Below are 13,435 nucleotides of genomic sequence, written 5' to 3' on the forward strand. Positions count from 1 at the left end.
CAAGTCTTGCTGGTATTTTGCTTTAGGATTTTGCTGTGGGTGCCTAGCGGTAATCCAAAGTACTTTCATTTGGCAGTAGGAATGCTTACTGTATTTCTGCTGTGGCTGTGCCTCAGAGCTTTGGGGAATTGGTTGTTCCAGTCTCACAGGAATACTAGCTAGAGCCACCTGCTTGTTATCTTCTGCAGAAGTAGCTTTAAGAGCAGTATTGCCAAAGTCTTTCATGCCTGAAAGTTTGCCTTTCTTAATAGGTCTGATATTGTAGTTTGAAGTAAAGAAGATACAATAGTGTAGAAGTCTGTAAGCTGAAGTGGGTGATCCAGAGGTTCATCTGAGCTGTTTTAAAAAGTGAGTAGAGATTAGGATGGACTGCTTGGAACAAGTAACATGGTGTGGACTTGGCACTGTATAAATAGCAGAATTGGAACTTAGTAAGCCAAAAGGCAGTCAGATGGCTTTATATCATGAGCAACTGTCAGGTAATGGCCAAGTTTAACTTGTGTAGCGATTTTTATAGAGGAAGTGCAGAAGGAAACAAACGTTAAGCCAATGAACAGCAACTTAATAGTAAATTTGGGAAGCAAGCACTAATTGAGTTTTATTTTGTACTCAGATTTGTTTTACAGGTTCAAGTTAATTAATCAATAATTACTGCTTGCATATCAGTAACAATGTGCTAATTGTGGATGTTCCTTGTCAAACTTGTCTAGGCTGTCAGCTCTTTCTAAATGATACTTTACATGCATTGAGTGCTCTGTACAGTTAATCTTTAAGTTTAAAACTCTGCAGTTAAAATATACAAAAACTAGTTAATAGCAAAAGCAGTATTTTAAGTGAATGTGTTTGTGTTTCACTAGGCTGGCATGTAAAGTAGAAGGTGCCATGACAACAAGATATAGTTAAAAGCCAAAGCATTAAGCTTGACAGCAGATATTAGAGGAGGAAAAACAATCTCAGAAGTAAAAACCTAACTGAACTAAATACCCCTGTACGTAGAGGTTGTTTTCCCAGGATTTTTTGTCTGCGACTAAGTTAAGTAGAATGGCTTCTTGCTTCAGTCGTTTCTAAAGTATCTTTTCTCAAGTATTCTGCTCCTGGAATCTAGCTGTTAGGTGACCCTAAATGCTCAAGTTGTCAGTTTTCCCAAGAATTGGGGCTATATTGTATTTCACTCTCAAAGTTCATTTTGCCCAACACCATTCAGGCTTGTTGTACCTTGGGAATGCGTTATTTAAAGACATAAAAGAATTGTAGGCCCTGTATAGTGGCCAAATATGGGGAGGATTTCCTGATGTGGGTCTGAAAAGGCTTTGCAACAGCTCTAGCCTCTTTCAGTATGTTGCAATTTCTATAGTTCCCACTGGTCTGCCCTCTGACAAGAAACTTCAGGGGAATGATGTACATTCTAGTGCAATGAGGTTGGGTTGTTATCCCAAAAGAATTACGAGAATCAGACATCACTACACAAGCTGATTAAATGGTCCTGAGTAACTGCAGGTAGTAAGCAGTAGCACTTTGTGTGTGCATTTGTTTGCTTTAGTGAAAACAGTAGATGCTGAAAACTACATGGAGAGCCTCTGATTTTTTTTAAGCTACATAAGTAGCATTTAAATGAATGTCTACCTATGTTTGTATTCTGTTGTCAAACTTCCTTTGATGGAAACTTAACTAGTGTGAAACCTAACGAAACTTTAGTGCAGTTCTAACTGGGTTTAGAATGCTTTAAAGCAATCTTCCCTCAAGCTAACAGATACCTTGTTCTGAAACTCATTTGCTCCAAATCACTTGTATGTTTGAGTAGTACAGACATTCAGACAGTGACATCAAAGGACAAATGGTCTATTTACATTTCTGTTGCCATAAATGTTCACCAAATTCTAAAGGGCTGTTCTGTATACTTAAAATACCAATAGCCTCTTATAGGTTGCAGTTGAAAATGTTCAGTTGCTTACTGAATCTGCTCTTAGCTGAAGTAATGGTTTGTCTGGGTCACTGATGATTACGGTGTTTTGTGTCTGGACTGTAGCTCTTGAAACAGTGAATAAACAGCAAAATTGTGTGCTTTAACTTATTGGTTACATGTATCCTTTCCAGGTCCAGAAGTGGTTACGATTATAGTTATTGAAAACATGGAAAACACTTAATCATCAAATTAGTAGATGGATTTCTATGTAACATGAATTTTAATTGTATTTTAAGCACTGTAATTGGTCTTAAGTAACACAGGAGCAGCTAGCTGGTCTGCACAAGAACTGTGGGGGCAAGTTGACAGATACAAAAGTGTGTAATAATCCTTGAAATGCCAGAATAAGACATTAAAGATTTTTTCCATCTAACTCTACTATTTAAGGCTTCAGAGTTTCAGTATTCCCCTTGGAGTGGCTTTTGACAAAGATTTGAGGGCTTTGCCTTTATTCAACACATCTCAAATATTCAAAAAAATGAAAACAAAAAATATTTTTAGCCGCAAACTGAAGTTCTCATGTGTTTAAATCTTGTAAGTCTCCATTGAATATTGGCAAGGGATAAATTCCTGGATGTGCCTTAGGAGTTGGGAATGGCAGAGGAAGGAAAGGTCAAGTGTTTAATTAAAAATAACCAGTGGATCTAATGAGGCAAGCTATCCTCTTTTTTTTTGTAGGTTTGCAGTACTACATAATCTATTCTCAAGGTTGTAATCCAAGTAAATGGAGAGGCAGTTTAGGAACTCCTTAAATGACCTTTTTTTTAATTGACAGTACACAGTGAATATCGAGTGTGGGATTAGACATCTTCACCTCCATTAAGGTATATGAGCTCACAGTTCGGAGATGACTTGCTCAATTTCCAGTGCTGCCTCTAAAAATAGCAACCATCCTTTAAGATAATTTCTTCGCATAGCAAAAACAGGACCAATCCTGTGCTTGGAAGTGTTATAATGACAAGATGTTTGGGAGGCACCACTGATTGCTTATTAACTGGGAGGCAAGATGGAAAATACTGTTTATTTTGCAGAGCTGATGTGACTGGTCTGTTGCCTATTTATGCTTTCTTTTGGACCAATTAATATGACAAAATCGTGTTTGTGCGTGCATGGTGATGCTCTGCAAGGGGAGAAAAGATCAGATTACCAGAACAAGCTGTGCTTGTGCCTGTAGCAGATGTGTCTAGATCGGGAAGAAAAGAATGACTTTTTTTTCTGAATAGGAAAATGTACAGGGGGTTCCTGCTCGCAATGTCCAATAAGGATTTGCAATCAGTGCACCTTGAATTGCAAGGAATTCAGTCTTCAACAAAATTATCTCCTTTCCCTACTGTATGGGACTAACAGTTCCCAGCTGGGTTTAATTTGACCTGTTTGTTTCTGCTGATCTGAGTTGTGCACCTGCTAACCCTAGGTCAGTGCAAATTATACCTAAATTGACTAAGAACTCAGCTTTTGTGAGCCCAAGAGTTTCTGGGCAAGAAACTCCCTTTTAGTACTTAGTGTTGTTGCTGTTTTGCTTTTAACTGAGGCTGAGAGTTGTGGGTAGATGCTGGCATGGTTCACCACCTTCTTGCCTTGTAAAAATGACTCCTGGAAACCTGGCACGGACTTCCTTGTGTAATCTTCCTTCTGACATGCTCTGGCTTGGGCTTGCATAGTTTGTGGGTGGAGGGCGATTTAGAGTGCTGATGGGGTCTGAACCACTGTGGATGAAATGGTTGAATTGAGTGGAAGTCATGGTCCAGCATTGTGCATTGGAAGGGAGGGAGACCATACTTGCAAAAGTTGGGCAGAAGAGGAAGAAATTAGGGTTGGGGGGGGAAAAAGATTGATTTTTGTCAGGGATTTTTTCACTGGTTTCTCTATCTCCCTTCTTCTCCCTCACCTTAAGCAGGAAGAAAAGTCATGGTAGAGCCTCTACCAGATGTGGTAAAACCCTGTGCTGGGGATATGTCAGCTTTTTTGCCAAGAAGTGCATCTGCTCTGTCCATCCCATCTCTTCTGGGTGTAGGTAGTGAGACCGACAAGTAAGTGGACTGGGAAACAAAGATTTTGCTGTGCACTGTTCTATTCTTCTTCAGGCAGAACTTCCGTCAATCTGAGTAACTGTTTTTTTCCACCTCTGTCCTGACAGATTATCTACCCTGTGAGATATGAGATCTTTTTTGTCTCTATTCCCAAAACAAGTGTCCATACCTTCCTTGGAGCAAGCACCTCCAATACAGCCTTGATTCTCTTCCCATTCCTCTCTCACTTTATATGTTTTTGGTTACAGCTGTCATCTCCTGATTGTATTTCTATTGCTCTTAAATGTTAATTTTTTTGACGTTTGACAATCCCTTCCCTCCTCTCAGGTGAGGGTTGAGTTTTAAAAAGATGGTCCCTCTTGAAGGGGATTAAAGGTGCTCCTTGATTGCCAGATTGGTGTCTCCATAACATTCAAGGCCTCAGCTAGGCTAGGGAGGTGGAGAAGCCTTCTTGGGAAGGAAGCCAACTGCCTCCCACGTTGGATGAAGCATCACTGAACCAGGCCCTTCCCTTCAAGCTTATTTAGTAAAGGAGTTGAGTCGCTGAATTAGGAAGCCTAAGATTCTGCTGTTGAGGTGTTACATGTAATTTAGTTCAGTCTCCTCCAGAAATTAAGTTAACCTTACTGATCCTGACCTCAATCAACAGGAAACGCACATCTTTAGTGTTTGCGTCTTCTGTGTTTGCTTATTGGGGCAGTGACAGTAAAGGTTAGAACTTCCTTGTCTTGCGTCTCTGGTGTGACTGTTGGTTACTTAACCTCTCTGAGGATAAGCATATATTGCAAGAGCACCGAGAGGATTGATTGGTGTTTGCACAGCATTTTAAAGTTATAAAATGGGATGTGTTAAGAGCAGTGTCATTGACAGGATCTGTTTGCAGGTATGGCTGATCACCAGCAGTTGCATTAGGTCTTGTTAGGGGGCTCTGCAAGAAACAGAATTCAAAGACTTCTTTTTGTATTATTCAAATTCGTATAAGCTAGGAGAATTTAAAACACATGCATAAGCATACATATACCTATTGTTCAAGACAGTCCTTCGAAGGAGTTGTGTACCCTAATACCTAGATTGAGTTTCTGGTGAATTTATGTGGATATTCACATGTTGGGATTTGTATAGAGGAAGATGTATAACTAGATCCAAAATATGGGACTGGGAGAGGGTATCACTCAAGACAGGGAATGGGTGCAGGATGCCTTTCTACATTCAACTTTTGATAGGTTTTCTGCAACAGTAAGCAAGTCTGACGTTCCCTGCCTTCAGGAAGACAAATTTTCAGTTGTCTCAGATTTGGGCAAGTTCAGTCTATATTCAGGTGTCTCTTGCTTATTACTGAAGTATAGGGCACACAGCTTTTGAAGGTGTCTTAGACTGATGTATTTTCCAAAACTTTTTCATGAACAAGATAAACCTGTGGCAAACAAGTAAGCAAAAAGGGAAAAAGAGATACCAGCTAGAGAAAAAGGTCCGTTCTCATCAGTTTCACATTTACTGGTTAATTGCTTTTGAAGACAAAACTCAGATCAGTTGCTAGTGATGTTACTAAAAGAACTAGCAAGGAGAGAACAAACTTACGAAAAAAAGGTTTGTAACTTAAGGCCATAATATATATTCCCACTTTCTGGGCTGTTATAAACTTAGCATGTAGCATGATACTCATCCAGTGTGTTTGAGGCCTATAGGAAACAAATGTTACATAATGGTGCATGAACCTATTTCATTATGATTATCTCTTAAATATAGCACTTAAATTTAATAATCACTTTACTGGCTAAACCTGTAATGGAATAATTTGTTCTCTACATGCAAGCTGAAGTTTGGTTATGTGTTCTGACCTTGTTCTCTGTGACAATGTTACGGCTGCTGTGATTCATTTCCATCAGAAAAGGGAAAATGTTATTTCTCTGATCTCTCTGGTTGTTCTGGGACCCAAGCCTAATAATTATCATTTCTACTCAACCCTATTTTAGTACTTCTGACAGGTGACTTGAAAGACCTAAGGACTCTGGGCTGTTTGTGGGATCTGTTATCAACAGAGGAACTGAAAGAATAATGTCATAGATAAATATTTGCAGATAAGCTTAAGAACTAAAAATCTGCTGCTGATGTGTGTTTGGAATTTTGTTAGTGCATCAGGTTAATGTTAAATGTTGGGGTTTGACTGCTTAATTCTGTTTTATAGAAGCAACAATGAACTTCTCGGGGAGACCGTACTTAAGGGTATGTGTTTATGCAGTGTGTTGACTTTGTTCAAGAGAGGAAGTAGAATTTTCAAGAAGGTATGGATAGCATTCATGTTGTGGTGAAATTTTGGATGCTAAATAGCTTTTGACTACTTTTAAGAGCGGAAAGCCCAGTTCAGAGTTTCAAAGGCTCAAAGATGATCTGATTAGAGGTAATAAATGATGGGCTCCAAAGTCATCTAATTCTTTCTACTGATCTCAGTATGAAAGAGGAGAGATTAACAAGAGGGGGATACTGATACTCTTTCATGCAGCTAGCACATACCTCTACCCAAAATGAAAATGGGATAGATTTAAGAAGACAATTGACTACATAAACAAGTGCTTGGAGACTAATAAAGAATGGTATTATCTTTTTCACTTTTTCTAGTATAATAATCCTGGTCATAAAACTTGCTCTCCTATTGACTGGCATTTGTCTTCTTGTATTCTATGATTTTATGCAAATCTTAACCGTGAAATAAACAATCTTTTCAAAGCTGAACTACAGCAAGTTTTGTTCACCGATTAGCCTTTGGATTGTGGTTAGGAAGTTTATTAGGCAAAGCCGACAGACAACAGGAGGTAATAGCAAGGAGGTTAATAGCAATACATAAATCAATTAAAAAAAAAAATCCAATTTGGGAGGGAATACAGTGAAGTCTTTAGAATATATAGAACAGAAGGTAGAGAGGATTAGTTATGCAAATATAGAAGGACTCATACTCTTTATAAACAGTTGTCATTTGGGATTTAGCTGTGCAGTTGCTGTTCAAGTCTTTTGCTGCTTTTGCTGTAGTTCCTGAAAACAGACCATTGAGCATAGCCAGTTTAATAGAAAAATTCAGTAAGGCACTTATGCAAAATGGAAAGGGAACCTGTGATGAGGACTATTTTAAGACATTTTGGTTAAGCCTCTGTTGAAGACCTTCTTTCACTTAAACGCCATTTAGATTGGCCTGAATTCTTGTGCACTTTCAATACAGAAAACACTATGACCCTGAGGAGCAAATCTGAAGGCCTAAGTAAAGGGAGAGCTGAGGGAGGAACTAAAGAAATAAGACAAGAAATTATGTAAAAACTTAATCCAGATAGTTCTACTTTATTGGTATTGCAGTAAAGTAGAGGGAGCATACTCAGAATACACTTGAGTTAGCACTTCTGTCTTAAATTGCTGTTTTTAATACAAAGTGCAAATAAGCAGTTAATGCTTTTGACTTTAGATTTTGTCTTGGCACTTTGCCTGTTGTCCTGCTACTGTCCACTAAATAGTATTAGTAGGGCAGAACAGTTGCATTTAATATCACAGCTTCTGCACATTGCTTCAGTATTTCAAGAGCTGGTACTTGTAATCAGCGATTGAACCATCTTTGCAATTAATTCTAGTGGCATGTGATAGCAAGCATAAATTGCTCATAAAAATTGTGCAAGATTTTTGAGCTTTGCATTACTTTCTTCCAGTAAAGTAGGAATGACAGCTTTATTTGTCAGACATTGAGAAATTAATACATCTCAACATTTAAAAGTTCTAAAGAGAAAGTGAGTTCCTGGGTATAGCTTGAGCATACTTTCCCTATGTATTCGTGTTTTTTTCCTGCTCTTCAAAAACAATGGGTTTCTGCATATTTTTTACCAATAATGTGTTTTTAATGATTTTTGTTTGTAACAAAATGTGATAAAAAGCATTGTCATCTCTAAACCCAACAAGAGTAAACTGGATTAGTTGCTCACACTTGTGCATTGCCTTATAAATGTGTTACATTGCTTTACTTGGGATCATTTTTAGGGTGTGTTTTTGGTTCTTTGTTTGTTTTGTTTCTGATATTTAATGGCTCAAGGAAATAGAAGTAGGGAGGGGAAAAAAGGCGAAGAATTGATTGAAATCTGGTTATCCTCTAAAGCCCTTTGTGTCAAGAAATGAGTAATATACCTGCAGTAGAGAGGCCATCTTCACCTCTGACTGTGATCAGCACTGTTGCCCTTTTCACGGTATTACTGAAGGCAGCATCATGGATTTGCACATCCCTGCTCCCTCTGATGGAGGTGACTTGGTGAGCTAAGCTATGGAGTGTTCATCTTGCTGCTTTTTAATTGCTTCTGTGCTGTAAGTAGATGGTTAATACTCTGAAGACCTAAAACATTTTTTTTCTGGCTAGCCCTAAAAATAGTAAGATATAGTTAAAAACTTAATGATTTTCAAAGTGAAATATTAAAATGTCAAGATAATTCTTAGAGTAAATTGTTTTTTCATTCTTGTGGTTTCTGAAGTCATCCTTTATTAGAATAATGATACTTTAAATGTATTCATTAAATATTACAACATGAAAGACTATAACCTTTAATTTGAGGAGTTCTTACTTGCTGGGGGAACAAAACTAAATGATAGTCTAATGCTCTTTATCACTAATTCGTGTTACACTAAAATCAGGATGCCAGTGGGCTAAGCACAGATTATTGCACAGAGCCTTACTTCATCCTCAGTTGTTGTTTTGTTTTTGGTGAGATCAAATAGCCCTTAAAAATCATCTTTCTTCCCAAGCTGTTTCTTCTCAGAGATTCAGCAATCCATGCAGAGAGTGTACTGCAGAACACGTTCTAAAGGAGTGCCCTGTTCTTGTCTGGTGGGTCTCATTCAAGCCATAGGGCATGGAGGGGTGGAGGGACTGGATTTCATAAATTAGTCTAACTTGATTGCAAGATCATAACACCAGGTGCTATTTTTAGTCTCACTCAAAGGAAAGCAGGTGTTTACTATCTTCCCAGTTTCCAAACTATGCATTGTCAAACCATACGTTTGCGTGCACTGAAATGAATCTCATGTACAAAGCCAAAATGCGTAAGCAAATTTACAAGGGTATTTTTCAGTGGCTATTACAATAGTAATAAGTCTGAATTAACATATGTCACAGTCCCAAACTGATACAGAAAGGAGGACCATGTGAAAACACTTCTGAAAATAATGAAATATCCTTAAAAATCCTGATGGAGTGCAGAATTAGACTCCTTATGAAGAATATAACTTTGTATATTTTTCCATTGCAAGTGGATAAATGTTTTTGTCTGTTCTGTTTCTGATCTTATGATAAAGGCTTTACCTATGTGCATCTCTGCAAAAGCAGAGGCCAACAAACTGAACAAAAGGGTAAAACTTGGATTACTTCTCTGGTAAAGAGCGGTGTAAGTGCTTTGTCAGGTGACTCATCTAAGGTTTCTCACAACATAGTTTTTCAAACTTCAGTGGAACATATTTAGTTCATCATGTTGAAGAAATGAGGGTAACACGAGATGAAGGAAGGGTGTGCTTTTCTCATCCACAGTCTGGGGACAAAGAAGGCAGCAAAAGTGAATGAAAAGCATGATGAAATTTTGTCTGACTGTCCTAAAAGCCATAAACAAATTCTGATTTCAAATCAGCTAAATGTGCCAGAATAGTCCTTATCTATCCAATGTTACGCTGAGAGTCTCAAACAACGTATTAAACAGACAGTACTCAATCCAAAGCTATCTTTTTTTATACATAAAAATGTCCAGGTTTAAAATACATTAAAATATGACCAAGTTTTATGTCTTTGGGAAGTGAATGTTAACAAATATTCAGGGAATTCATGGACTTGCCTTGGAAATTCCTGAGATGTTACACTTCGAAGCATAGAATGAGTGTTTAAAATAGTTTTATGGCTTTCTGAGACTCATGGATTGGACTCTTGATGATTAGGGTATTTGGTTTCAAAGGCCAAGTAATAATTCTCAGACACTTTTATGCACCACAGCTATTCTTCATGTTGTCATTTCAGCATGTAGCAGTGTACTATGAGTCATTTGTTGGAATTTGGGAAGATGGTATAAATCACTAACAGAGATAGAAGCAAGCTCCGTTGCCATTATGAAAGGGGATCAAGAAGACTTTTAAAATGCTCTTTTACATATTCCACTGTAGTGTACATGCTAATTGTAACACAGTAGGAATACAACAGTCAACTGACGTCTCTATCAAAACTTTGTCAAGCATCTTAGAAAATATAAATAAGATTTTTTTTAAAATCATCATAATCCAAAAGTTTTTACTGAGTTGTTAACTACTCCTTTTTAACCTTGTAGCTTTGATATTAACTTCCAGCATTTGAAGATGGTCTGGGCAGAGGGGAAGGTGTTGGAGTTGGTTCTCCTCACTCATTTTGTCTTTCCTTTGATTTTTTCAGAAGCAAAGCTCCTGTGAGTCTATAAATACTTCAAACCAAAAGGATGTATGTTATTAACTACTTATGAATATGGATGATGCTAGAATATCTCCTTCAATTCTGGCTACTAAGCAAGTCAGATTCTTCACCCTTACATATTAACATTTGACCTTGCAGAAGTGTTTTGATGAAAGGACCACCAGGATTCATTTTCTGGGACAACAGCAAGTTACTAAGCTTAGGCAATGAAGATACTTGGCTGTTCCACGGTTGAACTTGGCGTGCCCTAACTCAGATGTGTTTGTATCTTTCAATTATCTCACCTACTTATAATAAGGTGTCAATGTTTTTAATTGCCTGTTATCTCCCAAAAATCTCTCCCAAAAACTTATGCCTCTCAGATGTCTGAGGGGGACTCTTCCTGGTAAACTTGCACTTTGGGCAGTCCAGGCTTTCTTCTAATAAGCAGGAACATTTGGTTGTTACTGTTAAAACCAACATTAAGCGCTGAAAAAATGTCAAGAATCTCTGATTGTGTTGCGATTGTTACCAGGAGAAAGCAAGATTTTTCATTGTTAAAAAATAAAATGCCCAAGACCATAGCATTTATTTAAAACTTCTTTACAGTTTTAAAAAGCCCTCTGGTTAAAAGCCAACTTCACCTTCTATTTTTTTTGTCATTACAGCAATGAGTTCTTTCTTTCTCCTATTGATGTGTCTGTTCTCTATTGGTGTTCTCGGCAAAATAATGGGAGATGGAAGTATTCTTTATCTTCCTTGTAAATTAATCGTAATGTATGATTTGATGTTATTTTCATTCAAAATAATAAAACCCTGGAATAAAATGAGCTCTTTACGAGCTCTTTGTTGCATGTGTCATGGACATATCAAGGCTGTCACACAACTCCTTTTCCACCCAAATACTTCATTTTTGTTCATCTTTGAAGGGGGTAGTGAGATTACATCAATGGACACAATGCAGATGTTTTACAGGTGTTGGTGAGGAGATGAAATATTTAGTTGAAGGAACTGGAGGTAATTCCTTAAGGACAATGTTTTATGTAATGTACTTGTGAATTTCAGCTTTAACGGAGAAATGGTTGAGGTGCTGGGTATTCCCTGCTCAGTAGCAATATAAAAGCGCTCTTTTCAACTCTCACAGTCAGATTTGGTGTTGAAGTTGGGAGATACCCCTACTTGATAATTCTCTGTTCACAAGGTGGTGAACATCTTGGTGCTATTTCTGCTTTTCTTGCTCTGACCCCACTAAGTGTTTGATATCAGACTATCACCAAGGTGAAAGGGTGGAGGTCCCTTTCGAGAAGAATCTTACCATGCTCCATCATCTATGCTTATTGTGTGAAGGTTAACTTTGGGGCTTGTTAAACTTTCCAAGTTTAATACTTTTCTCAAACTGGTACGGTTTCAAATGTGGGAAATAATTTTGTGTTTGCGTAAGGAGGACTAATTCTAGGGTTCATTTTCACTAAGTGTATGCAGAGCAAAACAATATTGTGCTAAACAGAGATAACAAACCTTGTTTTATATGATACATAATGTTGGAATCTGTGGTCTTGTAAGAGTACTAAAGCAGCTACATGGCAGAGACTTGAGGTTTGTCTTGTATCTGAATTCTAGCAGTAGAGTTCATTGGTAAGAATAGACATGCAATACCAAAATTGCATGCTATCCATCATTCAATCATTACCTCTGCTTTACTTATGCAGAAGTTGAGTATAAAGAGGAATCTACCCCATTAAAAGATCTTCTCAATCATTTGTGAATGTTTATTCCAGAGCTAAGATACACAATGGGCTTTTAACTGAGAACAGAATGATAAAATGAAGCACAGAAGCTTGTATCTTATTTGCAGTGCATCTCCTTTGCAGTTTTTTTAAAGGGAAAAAAAAACTCCCTTTCTGAAGCATATGTAACTCATGAAATCTGAAAATTGCTTTGAAGCTTTGACCTTGTACAGAGCTGTACTGCGTAATTGGCTTTTTCAAGAAACCTCTGCATCATATGCTTTCTTATAGTCTGTTATAAGTGATTTAATAGGACATGTCATTTTTAATTACTTTAGAAGAACATTCATAAGTCTGAAAATGCAAGTCATGTCCTCTTGGCATTACAGTTTCTAAAAGCATTTTTATGTAACCTGCAGAAACTAGTACAGTATTTCTTTTTATCCTCTAAGTGCATGATAGTTTTACATTTTTGTGATCTGCAGGATGAGTTCGGTACATGATTCAAGGTAAATTAGTCTTAACTGAGCTCTCTGAAAGAAATTGCTGCCAGTTTCTCAGCTTGGATGGTCTAAAATTAGCTCATCCAGCTCTACAATACATCACTGTCTTAGGAGGGCTCTAGTTCTCTCCACCCTCTTAATATCATCTAATGCAATATAATCTCTAACTAACGAGATGGGGAAAATGCCATGTCATTGTAACCACCCTGTCCATACCACAGCTGCATCTGATTCCAGTGGCAATCTGTAGCAAATAATTGATCTCTTTTTCCTTGATCTTGAGTTCTTAGCAAATCATTAGAATTTAAAAATGACACAAGAACCTCTTTATAGGAAAAAGTGGTTTCCTTTGGAAAAAAACATCATTTGCAATTGAATCTGCTGTCTATTGTAACTGATGTTAGCTACCTTTGATTCTTACTCATTATTTTCTTTGCTGGGTCTGTGCTCTGTCCCTTTGCAATGAAAGAATACTTTGGATGCACTTGCTAAAGGAGAATTTGCTGTGCTGCTGTTCTAGCTGCAGCTTCCATGTGTTTGAACAGTTTTTATCCATTCTGGGTTTGTCAGTGATCCAGTCTGCATAATGCAGGCAGAAAATCCAGCAGAGTAGTAGTGCTAGGAGCTGACAATGGGCTTGTGGATTTAATGAGAATTGCAAAATACTGAAACATCCTGTTCCAGAAAAGAGGCTAACATAGGTGCGGTTTGGTAAAGCTCTGAAGTTTGAGGTGAGTAGTAGACTTGTCAAAGAAATGCAATGCCTGGGAAAGGTCTCAACCAACAAAGCT

The sequence above is a fragment of the Cygnus olor genome, chromosome 10 (assembly GCF_009769625.2).
Source record: "Cygnus olor isolate bCygOlo1 chromosome 10, bCygOlo1.pri.v2, whole genome shotgun sequence".
Lineage (NCBI taxonomy): Eukaryota > Metazoa > Chordata > Aves > Anseriformes > Anatidae > Cygnus > Cygnus olor.